At 36.8% G+C, this 26,211-nt stretch overlaps 1 long non-coding RNA gene across 15 annotated transcripts in view; it reads left to right on the top strand.

The window, feature by feature from the left end:
* The window catches only part of LOC134484563 (uncharacterized), a 63,589-nt gene that overhangs the window by 35,649 nt on the left and 1,729 nt on the right, over positions 1-26,211 (top strand). For 7 of the 15 annotated variants that reach the window (XR_010062023.1, XR_010062014.1, XR_010062016.1 and 4 more), the window contains one exon: positions 8,319-8,463. This is a non-coding gene — a long non-coding RNA (uncharacterized LOC134484563). Of the gene's footprint in view, positions 1-7,186; positions 7,259-8,318; positions 8,464-15,043; positions 15,421-26,211 lie in introns of those variants that run through there. The other 8 variants (XR_010062019.1, XR_010062018.1, XR_010062026.1 and 5 more) reach the window with 6 other exon arrangements.

Genomic DNA, 26,211 nt, shown 5'->3' with positions numbered 1-26,211 from the left:
TCTTGAGTTTCGTGTGGTCTGTGCCTTGTATCATAGTTAACTTGAGCATTTGCACTGATATCCAATTAAAGATGAGTGCATACTTTGTTTTTCTGTAATTGAGTAACCACCCTCTGGATGATATTTTCTAGGTGCATCCATTTGCCTATGAATTTCATGAACTCATTATTTTTGATAAATGAGTACTAGTCCATTGTGTAAATATAGGCCATTTTCTGTATCCATTCTTCTCGTGTAGCACATCTGGGTTAATTCCAGTTTCTGGATATTATGATTAAGGCTGCTATGAACATAGTTTAACATTTGTCTTTGTTGTATGTTGGAGCATCTTTTGGGTATATGCCCAGGGGAGGTATAGTTGGGTCTTCAGCAAGTGCAATGACCAATTTTTGAGGAAACTCAGGTCTGATTTTCAGGGAGGTTGTACCAATTTGCAATCCCAACAACAATGGAGGAGTGTTCCTCTTTCTCCACATCCTTTCCAGCATCTGCTGTCACCTGAGTCTTTGATCTTAGCCATTCTGACTGATGTGAGATAGAATCACAGGGTTGTTTTGATTTGCATTTCCTTTATGACTAAGTAGGTTATACATAAACCAAATCGTTCTAAGATATGATGTTACCTTAACTGTTGTTCTGTATATAGCTGTGTGCCAATTGAACATTTCTATCTCCTTCTTCAAAGTTCAAGTCAAATCACATCAAGGAAATCCACACACAATCACATATGCAGAAGCCAATAGAAGGGGCAGTGTCAGAAAGTGCCTAGAACACATATGCACAGGAGAAAATTTTCAGAACAGTACACCAAAGGCTCTAAGATCACCAGTCAATTTACAAAATCCCATCATTCTGAAAACTTTCTTTAAAGCCAAGTACACTACCAATAGGAAAACAACAACCTACACATTTGGAAAAGAGTTTTACGAACCCTACATTTGAGAGAGTGCTAAAATTAAAAATATAAGAACTCAGAAAGGTAAACTCCCACACAACAAAGAACCCAACTTTTAAACTGGATTAGAGAGCTAACCAAGAATTCTCAACTGAGGTATCTCAATAGGTGAAAAACATATCGAGAAATGTTTAACATCCTTAGTTCACATAAAGGCAAATCAAAATGAACATAAGAGTCTTCCTTAAAACAATCAGATTGGCTAAGACAAAAAACTAATGCAGTAGCAGAGTGGGCTAGGATGTAGAGAAAGTGGAACACTCCTCCACTGCTTGCGGGATTAGTAGCTGATAGCCACTTTGGATATCATCAGTGTGGAGGTCCAGAGAAAATTGCAAATAGCTTTACTTGAAAACCCAGCTTTACCACTCACTTCAACACATATACTCAAACTTGATCCACACATAACGTGGACATGTGGTTGAAGATATTCACAGCAGTCTTACTTATAACAGTCGAATGCTGGAAAGAACCATGATATACCTCATCTCCACTCAGGAATAAATACAGAAAGTTTGCTATATGTAAACAATGGAACATTACTTAGGTATTAAATATGAGGACACCAAGAACTCTGTAGACAAATGATGGAACATGAAAATAGTGAAGTAACAGAAATCGAAAAGGACATAACATGGGATGGACTTAGTGACTAGTAGATGTTAGCCCTGCTAACAGAATACCCACTATACAAATCTTTTATAACATGAAGGGTAACATGTGAGAAGGCCAAATGGCGGATACTTGGAACCCAGTTAGAAGGGAGAACAAAATAGTCATGGAATGCAGTGGAGTGGAAGAATCTAGCTAGATGTGGAAAATGATGGATAAAGTGGTGGGAGTTGCACCAATTAAAAGAGACAGGAGAGAAATTCAGAGGAAACGTGGAGTAAATAACAATAAGCGTCAGTGGTGGGTGGTGAACTTGGGTATCCCCAGGAAAATCCCAGATGCCAGAGATGCAAGTGTATCCCAGAAACTTACTGTGATGGTGGTAGTTTAAATACCGAGCAGGAAAATAGATAGAACAACTAGAGACTTCCTCCTGTAGCTAGACATGCCCCCCAGTGAAGGGGTGGTGCTGCCCACACAGCTCACATTTTTTTTACCTATAAATCTCCAATCTAAAAAATGTAAATACAAAAATGGAGCAGAGACTGAAGGAAAGGCAATCCAGAGACCACCCGACCAGAAGAACAATTTCATCCAGAGACTCCAAATCCTCAGACTATTCCTGAGGTCAAGATGTGCTCGCAGATAAGAGCCTAATACGTCTGTCCTCCGTGGGGCTCTGCCATCACCTGACCGTGACAGATGCAGAAACACCTAAGCATTTGACAGCACCTGACAGCCACAAAGGAAGAGATAGTGGAATGACTTAAGGATCTGGAGGGATTTGGAACCCAATATGAAGAACAACAGTATCAATTAAGCTTACCCTTCAGAGGTTCAGGAAATTTTCCACCTTCTAGTATATGCTTTGGCCAGTCCAAGACTTCTGCTACATAGATACCAGAGCATATGGGGAAGACAACTGCCTCAACTGCCATATCTGGGAAGGGAAGCAATTGGTCCTGTGGAGATGTCATATCAAAGAGAAGGGGGATGTTAGAGGGCAAAAGTCGAAGTGGGGAGCACCATATTAGAAAAATGAGGATCGGAATAGCTTAGGGAATTTAAGAAAGAAAAACCAGTTTGGGAAATGACATTTGAAATGTAAACAAATAAATATATTATTTTATACATATAATGTGTACAATATAACACATTTATGTTTACAACAGAGATATTCACATCTGTCTCCTTAAGGACTATATATTTCATTTTCTGTACTATAGGTTTGTTGAGAGTTGAAATCCATAATTTTCGTGAGTTTCTTACTATTGAAAATCACATAGATACACCCAATCAATGTTTTATCTCCTGTCCTTATAGCTATAAATCTTTAGTTACCACTGCAAAAAAATATGTTTTATTTCTGTTGCATTGGGATTCCTTTCCATGCCTCAAATGTTTCCCAACTTAACTGTACATCTCTATATTCCCTCCATTGTCATCCTCTTCCCTCTTTCTTCACGTTTGACATTCCTGTTCTTGACAGTGTTCCTCTGCAATCCATAAGTTCATTTGTACGTCCCAAAGTGAGGACAGTCTGGACCGCATCCCTTGAATTTACACTAAACTAATCAAACCGAAATAGTGTGGAGAATTAACATTCAGATTAAAGTGAAAATGTCTCCCATTTTTCTTTTTTGATCTGGATTATCTCATCTATGATGACTTTCACAAGATCCATTCATTGTCCTGAAAATTACATGCTTTCCTTTTTCAATCTGTAAAAGACCCACATTTTCTTTATGCATTCATTTGTAAAGGAACAACTTGAATATTTCTAATTATTCAAGGGTCTCTATACTAGGATGAATCAAAATTTGGATATATTTTCCTCGAGTTATATCTTTAGGCGCATCCATTTCCGGATTCCTGAAGAAACATCATACTGATTTCCAAAGGTGCTGTAGAAGTTTGCATTCCAACCAGGAGAATAGTAATGTTCCCCTCTCTCCATAACACAGCAAACATAAGTTGACTCATGTGTTATAAAACTAAAATTTCTGAAAGGGAGGAAAAAATTCTCAGAATAATTTTGTTTTGCATTTCTGTATTGTATAAGGATGATAAATATTTCACTTTCGATTCTTAGTCACTTGAGTTTCTTCACTTTTGAATATTTTGTTTAGATATGTAGCCTAATTTAATTTAGTTTCTTGATATATAGTGTTTTAGTTTTTCTAATATTATTTATAGAAGCACGTTTTTGAACATGTACATGGAAATAATGCTTACTATTTTTGAAAATAGCCACTTTAAAATCATTAAGATCAAATTACATAATGCTCTCATTAAACTCACAGAATTGGCAGATCTTTTTAACCAACTGAAATCATAAGGTCGCTTCATGAAATATCCCTATATAATAAAACATTTTCTACATACATTATACTGAGGAATATAGTTTATATATTTTACTCTTTGAGAATTTCCACCAATGAATGTTGATGATAATTTTCCATTTATTTTTTCCACATCACTCTATTTCTTTGAATCCTTCCTGTGTATATCTTCTACATTAAAGTACTGTTTAATAACTCTATGATAAACCCTTACAAATAATTTTCAATCCTCCAACTGAAGATACTAACTGTCCATAGTATGTCAGATAGGTATAGCAGTTTTCAGGCCTTTTCCCTGCATTCTTCCCTGTTGACTGGTTTGAAGCTGTGCAGGAAACAACAGCTGCTATGTGACATGAGGGCAATACTTCTTGTATCCAGAAGACACGCTTTATGTCTGATCCCTCCCACAATTTTCTACACCTAAAGTCTCTTTTCACCTTGTTTCAGAATGGCTTTTTGGCCTTGCGGAAGGTGTATAACATGTATATCCAACTCATCATGGCTGAAATCAGTAAAATGTAGACAACTATATAATGAATGAAAGGAAGGGGTCACTCTTGGAAAGTATTAACAAGATCGTCATAACCTCTGGCCATGTTAGGTAATGAAAGGTTTGAATTAATAAAATGAAAGAGAATATAGGAAACATGGAGAAAACACAAATTATTTAGATTTACAGTCCCAAATCTAGAATATTTTTTAAAGCATTCGTGATTTACTGTGGGGAGCTGGCGTAGTGGCAATCCCAAGATGGAGTCCGGGACTGCTGCCACGTCTCACGAATAGCACCTGAACTTAAGCCCATGCCCCATTGTGAGAACTGCGCAGGCGCACCATAACATTATATGACGTGGACCTATGAACAGAGGTTACACAGACTGGTGAGGTAGTTGAGGGAGGATATAAGGGAGTGGCCTCGGGGGCTGGATGAAGGCATTGTTCCTGCTTGCAGACAAAAGGGTTCCTGAATAAACTGCTTTGAGAAGAACGTGTGGTGTTGCTCCTTTCCTGCTGGTCGGGGTTGGAAGTGAGAGTATATACTAGATGTATTGGGTATAGCAATATTAAATCAGCTCACTTTGTATAATTAAAACAGCTCTATACTAAATAATTGCATAGAATCAGGTATTTAATTTCTCCCACCTCAAATATCATAGATTCACATGTATTCAGTTGAAAAGAAATGAATATACATTTAAATAGCATTTAAAGTGTTTAGGACTATTTCATAAAGTAGACAAAAGGATTTAATACAATAAAATTCTATTTTGAATCTGGTATTATCTAACAATGATAGAGAAAATAAGGAGAGAGAGTGAGACAGGGGGACAATCTGGCAAAAGGGAAGGTAATGAGAGAGGGAGAAAGAGGTACGGACCAATGACACAAAGAGAGGAAGAGGGAGTATTTTACACACTAATTTAAACCTATACACACATATTCTCAATAAAATACTTGTGAACAGATTCAAGTCAACATTAAAAATAATCTTCTACCAGATAAGCTTTCTTCAAATCCCACACATACAAGAGAGAAAAATTTAAACAGGTCCACTACAAGCAACAAGAAGACAAGGATATACACTGGTTTCACAACTATGTATTACAGTATTTGGAATTTTAGCTGGAGGAATATGACAACCGAAGAAGATCCAGGGAATACAAATGAAAAATTAAGAAATCAAAATGTTCTCGTTTGCAGATGTCATGACACCATTTTAAAAACTCTAAAAATGTATCAGTCTCTTAAGACTGAAAAATACGGTCATAAAAGCAGAATATCATACGAACACACAAAATTCCTTAGCCTTCCTTTATGGCAATCCAAACCATACTTTGAGGAAATATGGGTCAAATTCCCCTCACAATAATCTGAATATATAAAATAAAATATTGTGGATGAAAATATTAAAAATGCAAAGACCACTATGAATTAGCTAGACGTGATCCTGAATAGAGACAATTGTTCTTTAAAAGTTTACGTTTCTTAAAGCTGAAAATATATTCACAATTCAAAGTGAAAACTCAAAACACGTTATCGTTTTTGTTTTCCAATTTCAAACCATGGGAGAGAAATCAGGGAAGTATTCCACTTGAAACACTCTTAAAATATATAACAAAATACCCTGAATTCGCATAGTTATAAAGCATACTATGAGAAGACATACGAAGTAACCATGATCCATCCAGAAAACATATAAGAACATTCCAGCTGATGTTCTGAAGGACCTTAAAAACTTGAATAAATCAAACTTTTATAGTTTTAAGAATAAGTAGATAGTGTAATAATGTCAATTTTTGATTAATTAATAAAGGAAGGCTAAGGAATTTTGTGTGTTCGTATGATATTCTGATTTTATGACCGTATTTTTTCAGTCTTAAGAGACTGATACATTTTTAGAGTTTTTAAAATGGTGTCATGACATCTGCAAACGAGAACATTTTGATTTCTTAATTTTTCATTTGTATTTCCTGGATCTTCTTCGGTTATCATATTCCTCTGCTAAAATTCCAAATACTGTAATACATAGTTGTGAAACCAGTGTATATTCTTGTCTTCTTGCTGCTTGTAGTGGACCTGCTTTAAATTTTTCTCTCTAGTATGTCTGGGATTTGAAGAAAGCTTATCTGGTAGAAGATTATTATTAGAAATAAAATCTCCTCTTCTGGAGATTGCAGATTAGCCTCAGGAAATGGTTTTTGGCTGGCAGCACCATTGACAAAACAGTGTTTTGGTGGAGGATTTTCCATCAAAAAACTTAGCTTTACCACAGAGGCTAGGTCCAAAATACAAATGATAGTCAGTCAACAGTTTGCCATATCTTGTTATCCAAAGAAAAGGAACAGTTGATTTAGTCATGATTCGGTGATGACTCTAATTCATTTCAGAATCATAGATATTGTCAGCATATATAAAACCAAAAGACCCATTGTCAAACAGCAGTATTCTCCGCATTGCCCACAGTCACCATAGTAATACCAGTGGCGAGCTCTACAGTATGGTTTGTTTCTGTTTCCTGTTTTTGCAGCTTATAAACCTTGTTTCTTTGACCCACAGAGAAGTTTCAAATAAAATAATGAAAAAAAATTTGAATTGAAAGCTATTGGTCGCTTGTAGTTGTAGTTAAAAATGAGGACCTCAAGCAATCTTCACTTGGTCCTCTTCTTTTAGGATTGGGGTTGATTCGCTTTTGCTTTTGCTTTTAGTTTCATTTTGGTGATTTTTTTTTGTTTTATTATGTTTTCTTTTTCTTTTTGTTCTTTTCTACATGCAGAGATCAAGAAGTGGTCAGAAGAATTTCAAGTACAAATTCAGATGGCTGGAAAGAGCCCAGTCTCTCTAACAGGTCCACACTGTTTGCTGTACTAGGGATTTTTCTCTTGCCTTTCATATTGCCCATTTCCACTTTTTGGATCCTTTTATCCTGGCATAATTAATACTACATGTATATTATAATTATTTGAATTTCAACTCTGAAATTCTAACTCCTCTATCTCCCACACAAAACCAGAGACATGGAATGAGTCTTGTTTGGTCACGTTTTGATTCTTAGATCGGGAATCTTCCTGCAAACACTGAAGGTCCTGTTCCCAAATTGATTCTCTATAGTTCAATAAAGATGCTCTTGGCCAACCAGTTGTGAGGATATCTAGTATTCCTGCAAACAGGCTAGTAGACACAAGGGTGGAGAAAGGATTTAAGGGTGGAGTAAGAGCTACCAGTCATGTGAGATCTAGTATGGAGTGGCCATTGGTTTAGCAAGCAGGATGTTAGAAACACAGTAAGATAAGCTCATATTTGGGGTGCTGCGCTATGACTAATGACAACTGAGCAATTGAGATAGGGCAGATTTAGAGGTGTTGAGAAGGGAGTAAAAAGGACAGTTTGCTATTTGGTAGAGGCTTAAAAATCCTGAAAATAGAGCTAAAGCACATCAAATGTTCTTAAGCGTATGTGGCTTTCAAGTGCATTATAAGGGAACCTGATCAGCTCTGGGAGCTTGGACTTCCTTGAGCTTAAAGTGAGGCAGTAGGAACAATTTCTGCAGAGTCTTATGAGAGCAATCCATGACCATAACGACCGTGTCCAAAATCACCTTGACCATGAGAGTTAAAGCTGACCCACATGTATCTTTTGATATAACCATTTCTTCTTTGTGATCTTTTAGTGTTCCATTTGCTCAAAATTATTAGTGAAGAGGGTAAAATGATACTATGGGCTACTCTTGGTTGTCAACTATTCATCTGAGATTAATTAAACCCCAGAGATAGAGGGAATATGTGAATAATTTCTGCATAATATAAGGTCAATGTAAAATGTATTTCTTATATGGATCTTTGGGGTGGGATGTTGCTTCTTTAACCTAGAACTTCATCAATATCTCGTCTTTATATTTATTTTTTCAGGCATCTGCAGATACTACCTTTTGAGGAATGAATCCTTCTCAGGAGACAATAGACGGAACCTGCACTTCAATGATAATTAAATGGCACTTCAAGATATCAAATCAAAATATCAAAGTGAGAATGGAATAAATTTATTAGTACAGTGTTTTGCAAACAACTTCTTTCACAAACAGCCTTGGAAGGAGAATTCTGAAATTTTGCATTTCATATTTGACTTTGCTGGTACTCTGACAAAATCAACTCACAACTGTTTGGGGCTTTATGGGCAATTAAATACTACAAACAGAGCTGAATGAATCAGTGCTCTGCGGTATGTGTTAATATGGCTACAGTGAAGAACAACTATGCTTAAGCTATTCATCTGTTTTTCAAACAGCATCCTCATGCAACTGTGGACTTCTGTGGGTCGTTGGATGGATAGGTTGAGAACACTGGCTGAGAGCTGCAAATGCAGAAGTGGGATGGTACATGATTGGATCATGAAAGGCCTGTGTGTAGATCATAAACAACTTCACAATATTCAATACTTTAATAATTACTAGGAAGTAGACTTCTATAAAATGACTTCAGCAGACCAGCATGGTAGAAAAACAGTAACTGATTCCCTGGAGATTTAAATCCACTGGATTGTGAAACATGGACTTAGAGGTAGAGACATGTCAGCACATGAAGACTGGATAATGAAACCACTGTTGTCTCTTAAGTTTCCCTAACCCATGGTTTGAGGCCAACAGCAACAGATTTTTTGCACTGAGGAATAGAATAAAAGCCAATTTGTTGAAAATCCCAATCATAAGAAAATACTGAAATCATCTGTGACAAACATCAACTCTCAGCATGGTTTCAGGATGTCTGAATGTCTGCTGTCAGCATGGGCTTTTACTGACATCCCTTTTATAACTGCAGAGCTCCAATCTGCTTCAGCCACATCATCATCTCTTAATTCTGTTGCAGGTAGATTAGATCACTGTGTCTGCCTATGCAGTCTTTCTCTACATATAAAGACCCAAGGAACAAATCTCACTCCAGGCAGCTGTTGAAAGTAATTTTGAATCGCATTGGTGTTGTTAGTAGATGTAATGTCTTCAAATCCCAGAAGACCATGTTTGCAAAGGAGTTGATTGAGGAAGTCTTGGGTATTTCTTTCATAGGGGCAGGTGGGATCGATGAACAGGACCGCTTTCTCAGACTAGATCTTGCAGTTCACATACACGTGAGCCATGCTGACAGGGTGCAGCTTCCCAGAATAGAATGTTCAGTTGAAGATACTGGTCTGTTTGAGAGTGGCAAACCCAATGTATTCTAAACCATGCATTCTAGTTGAATCCCTATAGAAAACATGGAAGAAAGAAGCATTTACTTTTTCATTTTTGCACTAACAATGCTACCAAACACTCACAGACATTAGAACCTGCATACTGAAGATGTATCCATATACAAATGACCAGATGTGACATCTAGCCTTTTGAACTAATAAAATAATGGATTCTAGGACTTTAAAAATAGTCAGCCAGTGTTAAAGTATGTGGTCCATAGTGTGTGATAATTGTGACTAGTTCGATAGCTCTGTACAGAGAGATTCATCCTTTACTATCTCTTAGGGAACACGAACTACTACACCATGTATCTAGAGAAGACCTTTTACTGCAGTTTGAGTCTAGCAAGAGTTTCAGTTCAGTTACAAATTTCCAATGGCCACATACCCTTAGTCTGATATTCATACGCTGCTTTGATACAGTCCTACTTATATTCTATAGTTCTTGTCAACCGAATTAAAAGAGCATTGTATCCTATTAAAGAAATGCACAGTAATTTATTTGCATGAGTGCAGCAGAGAGAAGGATTATAGGATAAACAAGAATTGGAAAGCAAGATGTCCTTCCTTCTGAGGACCAAGACCAGGAAACCTGAACTACATAAAAATCTGAAACAAGTTGTCTGAAGTTTGTTCTTTCCTTCAATCATGGGGCTCCTAGTGAAGGAGCTCAGTTCTCAAGAGTTGGCAAAAATTACCTTTATTGCTGAGCCAGGACAATTGCTGAATACTTCATTCATGGACCTGAAGAAACTCTGTATCCATCCTGCTATAATATGTATATATCTATGTATCATTCATAGAATGGACACTTTACTGTTGGTTTGAAAGCAACAGTTTGTCCCTGGAGAGACACAGATTTCTTCTTTCACAAATTATTTCTGATGGTGGGTCTCATAAGTTCATTCCGGTATTTGCTTTACAGTAATCATTCAGTGATCTGGAAGAAACACTTATTTAATGTTGTGAGATCTACTAGAACAATATCAACCATCATTTTCCCTTCCCAGTTTAATTCTGAATCATTCTCCACTAAAGGTCTGTGGTCTCTGATGAAGGCAGCATCTCCACAGACTAGTCTGAATATTGCTCTTAGCACTGCATTTATGATACATCAATGTGATTTCCTTACCACTCTCATTCCCTAGAGAGTTTTTCAATTCATTTCATCTGATGGGTCTAATGTACATCATCACCAAGGATGAGTTTTGAGAGTTTTGCTAAAAAATTTAAAAAAAGAAAGAAACAATAGGAAAGAAAAGAAATAAAAGAAAACTGCAAGCTTATCTCACCAATTGACTCAGAAATCTAAAGTTTTATTCAGTGGAAATAATTGTGGAAAGTCTGAGATGATGATGTTTCAACTAGAAGCACTTCTCTCTCCAGGATATTAGTGTAAGAGTGAAACTGCACTATTGGTATCCAAAGAATGGAGGAGTTTACTCTGAGCAGACAACACAATACTTGTCTTTCATTTCTTACTTAGGACATTTTTATAATTGACAAAAAGAATAAATGCAATGAGCTCTCAGGAAAACATCTGTGACTTTCCAAAAACTTTGGAATAAAGAAATGAATGATATAAAATCTCTCACTTCCAGGAGCCATAAGAACTGCGAAGTCCAGATGTTTGTGAGAGGCTCACAGCTTTTGATTCCCATATGTGGAAGGCTCAGAACAAGTCTATCTCTTCAGTGATCCTACTGAACTCCTACCAAGGACTCACTGAGCTTTCCCAAGGACCGTGTATTTCTTCCTTTTTTTATACCAAGACAGAAGACCAGCTTCCTCCTTCCCATCTCTGGTCTCTTCATCCTCTTTCTTCTCACTCCACAATGGATACTCTGAATTAGAGTTTAATTAGTAAATACTAGAGGTACTGAAGGGATATCTGGATGGAGTTGCAGTAACAACAACACTTGTGACATCACTGAAGAAGCTAGTCCTCTCCAGGTTACAATAGATGTTTCAGGGAGGGCCTCATGATTATGTCATTGAGATGTTACCTGTTAAAAAGCTTTCCTTACATTGACCAGATTCAAAGGTGCCCATTCCACATATGTCTCCTGTGACACAGGGGAAACCTTTATGTACTCCCTCTCTCTAAAGGTAGAGACTTCTCTTTGCTTTATTAGCTGTTACTTGAGATGGAGAAAGTATGTCAGGGGCTTGCCATGGGTAGAAGATTTAGGAACATGTAGTGTAGGAGATAATTCTAGATAATATTTTTATTCCCAGGTTCATTCCTGAGACATAGAGTTCAATTTTCTTCGTTATCTATGTATCACAATGGCCAGTATTTTCCGTGCAGACCTTTAATTAAATGAATATTGTATTTCACTTTCTTATTGTACATTCCTTGACAGGGGAATTCATAATTATTCCTGAAGGTGTACTCAAAAATTCTGTTTTCCAATTCCATTTTCTGCAATGATTTTGACAACAAAGTGTGCCCATCTTTAGAGTGAGCATAACGGTATGAATACTGTGTACTCACTTCTAATATTAAACTCCTAAATGCTTCTTTTATGTAATAATTACAAGGCATCAGCAAAGCAAAGGGCAAGATGGGGTACAGAATTCGGTTCTATAGTCCCATTTGATATCAATTCTGCACTACCTATCTTCCTGTGTCCCTATGGCCAGACTTAAGGGTTTTGGATGTTTTATCATTATTCTTTCTTAAGTAGAAACCTTAGATACCGGAGGATAGGCAGGGAGAAAAACGGCATGGTTATCAGTCAAACCTCAAATTCAATATGTTCATAATACAGGAGGGAGTCTATTTGACATTGTCATTTCTGAATTCTACATTCTTGACCTAGTTGGGCAGATTCTATGTTAACATTCCAACTAACCACCTGGCTGTAGGAGCCACAAAAAGTATATATATACATCTGCCACCAAAATGATATAAAATTGATGAAGCTAAGAAGTGCATTCTGCCAGGAACCGGATATAGACATTTCCTGAGAGACACAGCTAGAATATGTGAAATACAGAGGTAAATGATAGTGACAAACCCATGAACTGAATGAAAATGGACTTCTTGTGGTAAATGTTGGGAAATGATTACAAGATCTGAATGGGGCTTTAATCCCCACAAGGACAATGCCAATGAATGAAACCTTTCTGGTACTAAATCAATATTCAAAGACTGCACATGGACAGACCAATGGCTTCAACTGCATATGAAGCGGAAGATGGCCTTCGTGAGCACCAATGAAAGAAGAGGCCCTTGATCCTCCCTAGGTTTGATTCCCAGTTCAACGGAATGTAAAGAGACAGTAAGATGGGTTATAGAAAAAGGGGAAGGGGACATGTTAGGGCTCTTATGGACAGGAAACTGGGTAAGGAAATTACATTTGAAATGTAATTAAAGAAGTATCCAATTAAAAAAGCATTAAAAATTCCTAAAAAAATGATAGAAGTAAAAGAAAAGAAAACTATCAATGAATCATACATATTGATGCAGAAATCTAAAGGGTATGTATCAGGGAATGGTAATCAGAGTAATACAGGTGGAAAGACTGAGATGACGATGTATTAACTAGATGCACATCTCTGTCCCAAATATCAGTGTCAGAAACAAAGTGCAGTATAGGAATCCAAATCAAGGCGGAGTTTACATTGAGCTGAGGATACAATACTTGTCATCCCTCCTTCCTTAGGACCTTTTTATCCTGGGCAAAAAGAATGAAAGCCATGAGCTATCAGAAAAACAACTGTACACTTCCTAATACCTGACTTTTGGAATAAAGAAATTAATGATAAAAAATCTCTGACTTCCAGGAACCATAACAAGCAAGGAAATCCAGATGTTACTGAGAGGGTCCCACCTTCTGAATCCCATATGTGGAAGGCTCAGATCAAGTCTATGTGTTCAGTGAACCCTCACAACCCCTACACAGCACTCACTGTGCTTTTCCATGTACCATATATTTTTCGTTTTTTAAACTAAAACCCTAGGCCAACTTCCTTCTCCCCATTTCTGATATCTACATTCTATTTGTTCTCCCTCCCAAATAGCTGTTTACACTGAAATAAAGGCCTATTAATAAAATCTAGAGGTACTGAATGAATGTCTGAGAGGAAGTTGCAGTCAGGAAAACACTAGTGACATCACAGGAGAAGCTAGGGCTCCCCAGTATACAAGAGATTATTCAGGGATGGCCTAATGATCATGTCACTGAGAACTGGCATGGCCTACCTCCTAAAGAGCTTTCTTTATATCGACCAGATTCTAGGGTGATGTTCCAGGTGTGTCCTTTGACACAGTGGAAAACTTTATGTAGAACATCTCTCTAAAGCTAGAGAGTTCTCTTTGCTTTATTAGTGGTTACATGCTCTGAATGAAGAAAGCTATAAAGGGTATGGCATGTGTAGAAAATATCTAGGAACATGGGACGTAGGAGATTCTTCTGTATTATAATTTTATTCCCATTTCCATTCCTGTGACAAACAGTTCAATTTCCTAAGTTCTATCTGTTTCCCAAAGGCCTTTGTTTCCCTACAGATATTTAATTGAGTGGATTTTGAATTTCATTTTCTAATTGTTCATTCCTTGATAGCGGACTTTATAGATATTCCTGAATGTGTCCTCAAAAATTCCGTTTTGCAATTCTAGTTTTTTGCAATGATTTTTGCAAAAAAGCTGGCCAAGCTAAAAAGTGAATGTAATAGTGTAAATATTGTGTACCTACTTCAAATGATAAACTCCCAAATTTTTATTTTATGCAAAAATTACCTGATATCAGTAAATCAAAGGGCAGCATGGACTATACAATGCGGTTATGTAGTCCCATTAGATATCATTTCAGTAATATCTACCTTCCTGTGTTCCAAGGGTGAGACTTCAAGCTTTTGGATGTTTTACCATGATTCTTTCTTCAAGCCATACTAAAGATACAGGATGATGGGAAGGGAGAGGAATGGCTTGAGGTCCAGTAAAAGCTAAACTTCAATAGGTACATAAGACCAGGATTGATATTGTCATTTGTGGATTCTCCATTCTTGACCTAGGACCTCAGAATCCATGTTAAAATTTCAACTAAATTCATAGATGTATAAGCCACCAAATATATATATATATATATATATATATATATATATATATATATATATATATTATAGATAAATCGATATAGAGATAGAGAAGAGATGAGCTAGAGACAGAGACAGAGACAGAGACAGAGACAGAGATAGATAGATAGATAGATAGATAGATAGATAGATAGATCAGACACCAAAACTAGATACGATTAAGGTTAATAAAGCTAAGAAGTGCATGCTGCCAGTAACAGGTTATATATCTTCCCTGAGAGTCACAGCTAGAGCATGTCAATTACAGAAGTGAATGCTAGTGGCAAACCAGAGAAGTGTAACGGACCTCTTGTTGTTAAATTTTTAGAAAGGATTACAAGAGCTGAAGACATTATCAACCCCATCAGAAGAATAATGCGAATGAACAAGAACCTTCTGGTACTATAAAGATACTCAAAGACTGTACATGGACAGACCTATTGCTCCAACTGCATGTGTGGCAGAGGATGGCATTGTTGGACACCAAAGGAAGGAGAGGCCCTTGGTTCTCCATAGGTTTGACTCCCAGTTCAAGGAAATTTCAACGGGTAGTAAGGGTGGTTTAAGTGTAAAGGAAAGGAAACATTTAGGTCTCTTACGGAGAGGAAAACTGGGAATGGAAATAACATTTAAATATAGATATAGAAATATCCAAAAAGTATTAAAATTAACTTAAAATTTAAAAAAAAATGAAAGAAATAAAAGTAAATAAAACTGCAAGGTAATCAGACATATTGATTCATAAATCTAGAGGGACACTGTCAGGGAATGGTAGTCAGCATAACACTAGTGGAAAGACTGAGATGATGAACTCTCAACTAGAAGTATTTCTCTCTCCCAGATATCTGTGTCAGACACAAACTGCGATGTAGGAATCAAAAACATGGAGGAGTTTACTACGAGCTGAGGATACAATACTTGTCTTTCCCTCTTTCCTTGGGACTTTTTCCTTCTGGGAGAAAAAATAAAACCCATGCACTCTCAGAAAGAAAAAAAAAACAAAAACAAAAACAAACAAAAACAAACAAACAAACAAAAAAAACTGTACCCGTCCCAACACCTGGCTTTTGTAATAATGAAATTAATGATAATAAAATCTCTGACTTCCAGGAACCATAACAAACAAGGAAATCCAGATGCTACTAAAAGGCTACCACTTCCTCAATCCCATATGTGAAAGGCTCAAATCAAGGTTGTGTGTTCAGTGAACCCTCACAAACCCTGCTCAGCACTCACTGCGCTTTCCCATGTATTTCCCAAATATTTCCACATATTTCTTCATTTTTTAAAACTGAAACAGAAGGCCAACATTCTTCTACTCATTTTGTTATGTACATCGTCTTTGTTCTCTTTCCCAAATGGCTGTTTGCACTGAAATAGAGGCCATTTAGTAATCCCTAGAGGTACTGCGGGAATATATGTTATGCATTTTTTTTGTGACATCACAAAAGCTAGGGCTCTCCAGGGTACAAGATATTTTTCAGGGAGGGCCAAATGACGATGTCACTTAGAACTGCCATGACCTACCTGCTAAACAGCTTTCTTTACATTCACCAGGTTCGAGTTTGCCTTTTCCAGGAATGTCTACTGTGACACAGTGGTAACATTTATGTACTACACCTCTCTACAGCTGGAAACTTCTCTTGCTTCATCAGTGGTTACAGGATCTACATGGAGAAAGTCAGTTACGGGCTTGTATTGAGTAGAAAAGATCTAGAAACATGGGATGTAGGAGATTCTTCTGGATAATAATTCTATTACCAGGTCCATTCCTGTGACAAACAGTTCAATTTCCTAGGTTTTCCCTGTTTCCCACAGGCTATTTTTTCTCTACAGATGTTTAATTGAGTGAATTTTTTATTTCATTTTCTAATTGTTCATTCCTTGAAAGGGGACTTTATAGATTTTCCTGAATGTGTACTCAAATATACTGTTTTCAAATTCCAGTTTTTTGGCAATGATTTTGGAAACAAACATGGCCAAACTATGAAGTGAATTTAACAGTGTAAATATTGTGTACCTACATAAAATGATAAACTCCCAAATTTTTATTTTATGCAAAAAAATAACTGCCTGAGTAAATCAAAGGACAGCGTGGACTATGTAGTCCCATTAGATATCATTTCTGTAAAATCTACCTTCCCTTGTTCCAAGGGTGAGATTTCAGGATTTTGGATGTTTTAAGATGATTCTTTCTTCAGGCCAAAGATAAGATACAGGAGGATTGCCAGGGAGGGAAGAATTTGAATTCCAATGAAACCACAACTTTATTAGTATCATAAGAACAGGAGCGAGTCTATTTGGCATTGCCATTTGTGGATTCTACATTCTTGATATACCTGCTCAGAGTCCATGTTAAATTCCATCTAATCTCATAGCTGTAGGAAAAGTGGAATAAATGACAATAAACATAAGTGGTTGGGGGTGAACTTGGGTATCCCCAGAAAAGTCACAGGTGCCAGGTATGCAAGAGGTTCTGATAAACCTAATGGGATGATGGTAGTTGAAATACCAAGCAGCAAAGAGATAGAACCACTAGAGTCTGCCTCCTGTAGCTAGACATAATCAGCCACCAAAACTAGATAAGATTGATGATCTTAAGAAGCACATTCTGTCAGGAACCAGATATAGATCTTTCCTAAGGGACACACCAAGAGCATGTCAAATACAGAAGTGAATGTGTTGTTGCAAAAATATAAAAATAAAAAAAATTGTCTTATATTCCGCTATCTCTGGCACTGTAGTTTCCCAAGTCTCTGCTAGATATCTTGGTTGAATACATCCCCACTCCTCAGCTGCCCAGTGTCTCATAGTCCCACACATGATCTTACACTCAAAACCTCACATGAAAGAACACACAACACAATAAACTTTGATCCAATTGATAAGATTTAATACCCTACTTAAGCATACAAAACCTGGTACCATCCATACCTTAGGAACATTAATTCCAACCAGTAAATACCCAGAGCAGAATCCTAACCTCACCTGCCATGGCTTCTCACCTCTCCTCCTGTCTCTCCTTTTTCCTCTAGTCTCTTCTATTTCCTTCAAACTTCTTTCCTGCCCATCCTTCCTTTTCCTCCAATGATAGGCCTCCTTCTATCCTGTACCTGCCCCTCACCTGTACTTCACAAATTTAATGGGAAATTGGTTCTGGGGAATTCACCTGAGTTCTGAGTACAGGACAAGGCAGCTGTCCTTGAAGCAGTGGATCAGGATCAAAATACAGATAACTTCACTGTAAACAACGTTTCTCCCTTTTTGTCCAGTTAAACAGACTTGTCATTTATATATCAATTGAGTAAGATAATTACCGTTCTGCAATTTATAAAGCATTTGATATACTCAACACCCAGTCCAAAACTATACCAGTTAGAAAGTACATTTAGTTTTTCATTCCAGCTTCATCAAGGCTTAAAATCTATAGTATGTCTTGGCTAGCTTGTATACTATCTGATAACTATCCAATAAAATATGTATAGTCAGAGTTATACAGCCTGATAAACAATGAGACTATAATCAGTATCCAACCCTGTCAGAAATCTGAGAATGACCAAATATCTATACACATAGGAAGCCTAAGAGGACTTCTAGAACTGAGAGGTTGTAGAGACAAATCTCCAATAGCACAATCCCCTGTTAGCAACAGGTGAGTTTAAGTCTTCAGCCTTCTGACACAAGATCAACTGACAGCCTACTGAAATGTAGACTCGGAAGGGCTCACTATCCTGTATTGGCAGGGTTTATCAGTCAAATCCTCTGGATAATTTGTCCTTTTCTGGATAGTATTAATCTGCAGATGAAACAGGCATTTTTTCCAGTGACTGCCTAGCCACAAAGTATTGCCTCACTTGGAGGTAGAGATGTTCAAATTCATCATTAAATCTGCCAAAGGGGAACAGTTAGGAGAAGATAAGTAATAACAAAAGATAAGTACTAACTTTAAATCTCAAATTTTGTGGATTTCTGACATTTTTGAAAAGCATCTATCTATCTAAGACAATCTGGACTGTTGTCTTTATATATTAATTTTGTTTTGATAGTACTCTTACAAAGTCAGAGCCATGACTTCGCTATTTGAATCTTAACTCACAGGTGTAAGCACCTCAGAAGTCTGTAATGAAAACAATAATAGGACTGTCTCTTGTAATTTTAAATTTTTCTGTCCAATAATTTCTATACCTAAACAAAGAAAAGATTAAGCTTAGTTACCAAAGGCGATTATGACTGTATAACTCAATCTAGCTTATTACTCCTTGCTAAATTTCAACCAATTTTTCAATTCTTCATAAAAAACAACTTTAGAATAAACACTTCCAGCCCCACCCCAAATATTCCAGGGAAATGAGTTGTACATGGGCGTTGAGATATCCTTAGGGGTAGGGGGTAGGAAGAATGAAGCAAATGCAATAGCCGATATGTCCTGACTGGTCCCAGCTGAAAGTCATTGAGACCAGGATTCCAAGTAGTCACAGTCTGCAAAACACAACTCTCAAGACAAAGGTTTAGAATCGAGATATCTTTTTGTTTGATTCTCCTGAATATATTTTTCAGGCGGTCTACCACTATCAAACCTGATCAGTATGACTCTGTGAGGTTTCCAGAATCCTAAGCAAAATTTTTAAAAACAAAAGGACAAAATCTTTCTCCCAAAATAATCTGTTACTTAATCTGAAACAAGAGAAGCTTGGATCTTACACTCCCTCCCAGAGTAATAATATAAGCATAAAACTCAAATTCACACCCATCATAAAGATTAAACAATTTTTAAAAAAGGAATTTATGTAAAAATGATTCTGATATAAATCCGTTCTTGGTGATATCAGGAAATAAACCCAAAATTCCCATGGAGCCCATGTTAAGAGAATTTGAGCTTGCTATTGTCGTAAATATCAAAAGTAACCGAAAACCATCGCTAGACTTCATCAACGAGCCATATAGTGGGGTAATTCATAACTTCTATCAATTCTAATTTCAATAAGGAACACTTTAAACCAGGACTTTTGCCCAAAATATCTCAATCTGTTAAGCTCTCTAACTGGAAGCCACAGATTTTTCTTTACCCTTAATAACTTCTAAAATATATGTCTGCATTCACTTTCCCTGGTGTTACAGACATTTCATCACAACTCTCTACTTGGTAGTGCCTAATTTTTTCCCTAAGTTCTGAGCAGTAGATGAAAATCCCCACCTAATTCAGGTAATCTCTCTACTCTCTTCTTTCTAAAAACAAACTTAATCACTTGTTAATAATACCTGAAAAGAAGAAATACCTTGTGTAACTAGGATTTCCACCCAAAATTCCCATGTGGAGCCCATGTTAAAAAGAAAATGAGTATCCTGAAAGACATTCTAAACAACTTTATTTAAAAAGCAGCTTTAATATCTTAACTCTCTGAGCTGCCATTACTTATTACACAGAATGGTACCAACATCCTGTCAGCCCAGGATGTTTCCCCATTTCTTTGTTTGATTTTCTGCTCTTAAGTTATCAAGAATTAATAGGGCACCAGAGTCCTCTTACTTAGAAAATAAAAATTTTATTTTTATGATTACTAGTGGATTCTTGCCCATCACCTTGGTTTGCCATCTGTTGTTGTAAAAAGAAAAAAGAAAAAAGAAAACTTGTTTTTTTTACCCTGCTATCACTAGCACCGGAGTGTCCCAATATATCTGGTACATATCTTGGTGAAAACACATCCCTACTCCCTGTCCGTCCAGTTTCCCTTGCCGCCACACACTTTTCTATATTCAAACTCTCACATAGAAGAACACATAACACAATCATTTTGACCCAATTGATAAGATATAATTGCCCACTTAAATATACAAAGCACTTTACCATCCATCCCTTAGGAATATTAATAACAACCTGTAAATACACAGAGCATAATAGTAACCTCACCTGCCATGGCTTCTCACCCTCTCTTCCTATATCTCCTTTTTCCTCTAGTCTCCTCCTCCTCCTTAAAACATCTCTCTCACCCATCCTTCCTTCTCCTTCAATGGCAGGCCTCCTTCTATCCTGTACCTGACCTTCACCTGTACTTTACAAATTCAATGGGAGGTGGTTCTGGAGAAGTCACCTGAGTTCTGAGTACATGAGTAGGCAGCTGTCATTAGGGTAGTGGAATTAGCATCAAAATACAGATAACTTCATGGCAAACCACAACAAGTAGCTTTGATATCCTAGAGATATCTTTAAATCCATGTAAAATTGCAAATGTGATCAGGTTCTAGTTTCTTCTTGTCCTTGATGCTGAGAAAAGTGATACCCAATAGTGTATGAGAACAAATATTACATAGTACACGTAAAGAAAACAAATTACTCCCAAGGCCAGCGTAACTTCATAAGTAAGCAATTTGAATTTAGAGAGAAATGGTTTAATATTGTATTATTTATCTTTAAATATACTCTAATAAGAATCTTTTAAAAAGCACAAATCTAAATATCTTTATAAAAATGTCATATCTACTTTAAATGATCAGAATGCACACCTGTGAATGTCAAACCTTATTAAGTCCTATCAGGAAGCTGAGGGTACAACTGGGACAGAAATCAGTCCTCAGCAGTCCAGCCTCTGTGACAGTCACACCATTAGCCGGTGCCACCATTGTACTTGATGCCAGATCTTAAAAAGTCCCAGCTTTTCCGAACTTCAAATTGTCCCCTAAATTGTTTTTTTTCTTTTTTTTTCTTTTCTTTTTTTTTTTTTTACATCAGAGCCAGTAGTTAAATCATGTTAGCCAGCTTAACGAACAATTTTATTTTTCCAAATTTTTTTATGGGTGATGGCCATTGCTCATTATTCTACATTTCCTTGGGTGATGGTGGAAGCATTGGTCTGCCACAGAGGAAACTCCTAAAAGACCTCCACCACTATTATTGCAAATGCCAATGATTTTGCTCCCTGAGTGGTGGGAAGCTACGGGACGATTTTTATGTACTTCTTAGAATTAGAGAGATATGAGGGGAAAAACCGAATGAAACACTTCATGAAGTTCTCAGTACACTTGGTCCTTGGTTCTATGACTCACCAAGGTGCAATGAGTCAGTGCTAAACAGTGGGCCATACTCCAGGATTTCTAAAACACTGTGCCATTCCTCCTTCAAAGGCCTTGGCCATACTCCATGCCAGAACCAAATTTAAACAATGCTTTCACCATGGATAGAATTTGAAATAATATACTGAATAGGGAGAGTGGGCAGCTTTAACTTGTCCTTCACTTTAATGGAATTACTTTAAGTTTCTTTATATTTAGCTTGATGTTCATTACTGGCTTGCTGTCCATTGCTTCTACTATGTTTCTCCATAGGACTGGTCTCCCTTATCACTTTCAAGCTTTAAGCATAAAGAGGGATTGCAATTGCTTTTTCAGCATCTAGTGAGATTATCATGTGATTTTTTTTCAGTTTCATTTTATAGTAGATTATATTGATGGATTTTCAGAAATTGAACCATCCCACTAGAAATTAAAAATTACACAGCATAACCTATGAAAGGGAGCACATACTCGCCTGCATACTCTAAAACCACTCCCCCCCAAAAAAGCAAAAACAGCATGTAAACAAAAAAAAAACATGCACCCTACAGAACAGATTTTATACTAACATACACACTCAAGCATCCCACAAAAAAACAAAAACAAAAATACATGCAAGCAAGAAAACCCCACACCCCCAACATCAAAATAGCATGAAGTAAATATCACTGGTCACTAATACCTTTAACCATTAATGTCCTCTATTAAACAATAAAAGGACAGAGGATAACACAATGGATTTAAAAACAGGATCTGTCATTCTGTTGCATTCAAGAAACACTCCAGCAATTGTGATAGACAAAGCCTCAGACTAAGGTGTTGGAAAAGGTTTTCCAAGAAATTGAAACAAGAAACAAGATGGTGTAGCCATTCTAACATCCAGCAAATCAGTCTTTCAACCAAAAGTAATCAAAAGAGAAGGGGAAGGACACTTCATATTCATCAGAGGAATAATCCACCAAAATGGCATCTCAAATCTGGGTGTCTATATCCCAAAGACAAAAGTAGCAACATTAGTGAGAGAAATATTGCTGAAGCTGAATATCACATCGAACCTCACACATTAATAGTGGGGGACATCAATGTGACATCTCAACAAGGGCAGGTCATTGAGACAGAAACTAAATAAGAAAACAATAAAAATAAAGATATAACTGACACGAGTTTAAATTAATCTGACCTCACCGATTTCTACAGATTTTTTCACATGAACACAAAAGTACACACTTTCTTTTCAGTACTGCACGGAACCTTATCCTAAACTGAACATGTTCTCCCTCACAGAACAAGCAACAGCAGATACAGAAAGACTGTGCTAACCATTGAAACAACTCAGAACACCATGGATTAAAACAATAACAAAAAGTCAATGAACTCATGGAAATTCAATAGCTGGAAACTGAAGCACCACCAGTTCAGAGAAGACTTGAAAAAAAAGTGTTCTTAGAATTCAGTGAAAATGATGGCATAACGTCTCCAAACTTAAGGCAAATAAGGAAAGCAGTGCTAAGAGGAACGTGCACATGCAGCAGAGAGCACTTTCATAAAGAAACCGGAGTGACCCCATATTAGCAACTTCCCAGCACACCTGAAAGCTCTAGAATAAAAAGAATCAAATACATATTAAAGGAGGGGACAGAGAGAAATGATCAGACTTGGGGTGAGAGTGATCCATCAGAAACAAAGAGAATACAAATATCAACAAAAACAATAACTGATTCCTTGGGAAAATCAACCAGACAGACAAACCCTTAAACAGATAATGTAATAGAAGGTAAGACAGCATCCAAATAACAAAATCAGAAATGAAAAGGGAGTCAACCTATTGACACTGATGGAAGGCACAGAATCATTAGGTCTCAAAAACCTGCTGTCTACAAAATTAAAATCTCTGAACTAAATGGATGATTGTGTAGATGAATACCACTGACCATAAGTAATCTGAGGTAAGATGAACTATGTAAATAGCTCTACAACCCCTAGAGAGACACAAACAGTAATTAAAAGTTTCCTCACTGAAAAATCCCCAGGACCAGATTGATTGAGTGCAGACTCCTACCAGATTTTCAAAGAATTCTCAACCTACTCCAAAACACAGAAACAGAAGGAAAATCGCCAAACTGATTCCATGACAGCACAGTTGCCCGGACACCAATATCACAAAACGACTCAACAAAGAAAGAATTTCAGACGAATTTCCCTTACAAACATCGGTGGAAAAAATACTAGGTAAAATGCACCAAAACAAAATCCAAGGACATATCAATGTGCCATCCAGCGCCATCTACTAGGCTTTTTCCTGAGGATGCAGGAGTGGATCAATCTATGAAAACCCATCAAAGTGATCCACCATATTAACAAACTGAACTGAAAAAAAATATTCTGCCCGCAGCATTTCACATTTATGTGGGAGCTCCCCTTGAATTTAACTTTGTGGTAGTTGCTTATCATGACAAGTATATATATAAATTTGTACATATATATTTTAGTAAAGTAACATATTAAATTGTTATATCCTAACATAATTTATAACAAATATTAATATATTATATTAATATTAACATATTGTATTTATACATAAATTATTATATTCATATGTTAAATATAATTAATATTATTATATTGTTACTATATTAAATTAATACATAGTGATATAATATTGTAACTGATATATTACATTAATATGTCAAAATTAATATAGTAAGCATTAATATATTAATATGAATTATTAATATCCACTATTACAAAATGGTGTGAAGGAGCTGAATGAAGAAACAAGGAAAAAATTGCAAGACTATCTCTTTAGATGCTGAAAAGCCTTTGACAGAATCCATCGTCCTTCCCTATTTATGGTCTCAGGGAGACCAGGGATGTCAGGCACATACCTAATGCAATAAAATACTAAAATAAATCCAAAATATATTACACAAAATGCAATATAGCATGTCAACTGTTCATATCAAAATAAGGGGGGAAAAGCAAAAGGCAATTCAACTAAATTGGAGAATGAGAACAGACTTCTAATCTCGCAGCATCCTTTCAGTAAATTCCTTAAATTCCCAGCTAGAGCAAAAAGACAATCAAAGGAAGTCGAGGGGATGATATCGGAAATAGAGAACTCAGTGTATCGCCATTCACACATCATATAATAGTGAACACATTTGATCCCAAAGTTTTACCAGAAATGACCTATATATGAAAAACACCTTCAGCCAAGTGGACAGATTAAATGAAAATAATCTGTCATGCAAATGACATAGAGGCTGAGAAGAAATTATGGAAGCAACACCAATCACAATGGGTATATTTTATTTATATAAAATATAAAATATGAAATATAAAACAACTCTAACCTAGCACATCAGAAACATGTCTGTTATGAACTCCAAGTCTCTGAAGAGAGAAACTGAGGAAGGTAGCAGAAGACAGAAAGACCTCCCTTGCTCACGGATGGGTAGAATTAAGAGAATCAAAGAGGCAATCTTACTTTTGGGTGAAGATACAAAGTTGCTATCTTGCAGTCAGGTGTGACATGGTTGCCAAGGTGCATGCAGGACTAAAGGCAATCTTACAGTCTTGTGTGGAGTCAAAGAAGACATCTTGCTGTTTGGGTGTGACATGGTTGCCCAATGGGCACATGTGACATCATTGGCTGAGGAAGCAGGGTCAACCTGAAACATCTCCGGCTTTCTAGCATGCAGATTGTGTCACAATTTCTAAATCACATAAGTCACCGAAAATAACCAGGGTAAAAATCTCTGACAGAGGGATGGCAGGCATTACTGGAGAAGGAAATGGCTTTGATATCTGTAAGAACAAACTGCTCATGCCACGCCTTCCAGTCAGCCCAAGTATCATGGGATGAGGAGATCTAGATTTAGAGACTGAATGTTTAATGTTTTCTTGGGAAATTTTAGCCTGCTCGCGACAGTTCACTGTTATCAGGAAATATTTGAAGTGGAATACTATGCAGGTATGAAAAATAAGGACATTCTGAAGCTGCGGTCAACTAGAATGAACGAGTTGAGAAACCTGAAACTCCTCTGGGTGAGATCATTGAAGACCTCGAGAAAAAACAACACTGGGCCTTGGTCACTGAAGACAGATATCCATAGAAAATACAGCAGACATGACTGAGGAAGAAACAGCTGTGTCTACTGCACTATTGAGAAATGGTTAGAGCCACTACAAGGGGAGATCTCTATTAACAGAAAATTTGATCCAGAAATACTGTTGAGGAAAGCTTGTTGAAATTTCTGAACCCAATGTGTCCATAAAGAAAACACACAATCTGGTTAGTATGATTATAATCTATAAATGTGTATTGGGTAGATCAAACCCTATCATAATGAATTCCCCAACCATAAAACCCCTTGCTACATGTGCTTTCTCCAGGCAATATGGATTCTTTCCATCATTACTTCATCCTCTTTTTCCTTACTCCTCTCC

The sequence above is a fragment of the Rattus norvegicus genome (genome assembly GCF_036323735.1).
Source record: "Rattus norvegicus strain BN/NHsdMcwi chromosome Y unlocalized genomic scaffold, GRCr8 chrY_unlocalized_10, whole genome shotgun sequence".
In the NCBI taxonomy this organism is placed as follows: Eukaryota; Metazoa; Chordata; class Mammalia; order Rodentia; family Muridae; genus Rattus; species Rattus norvegicus.
Note: the sequence above shows the minus strand (reverse complement) of the source record. Positions and strands in the feature narration are given on the sequence as shown.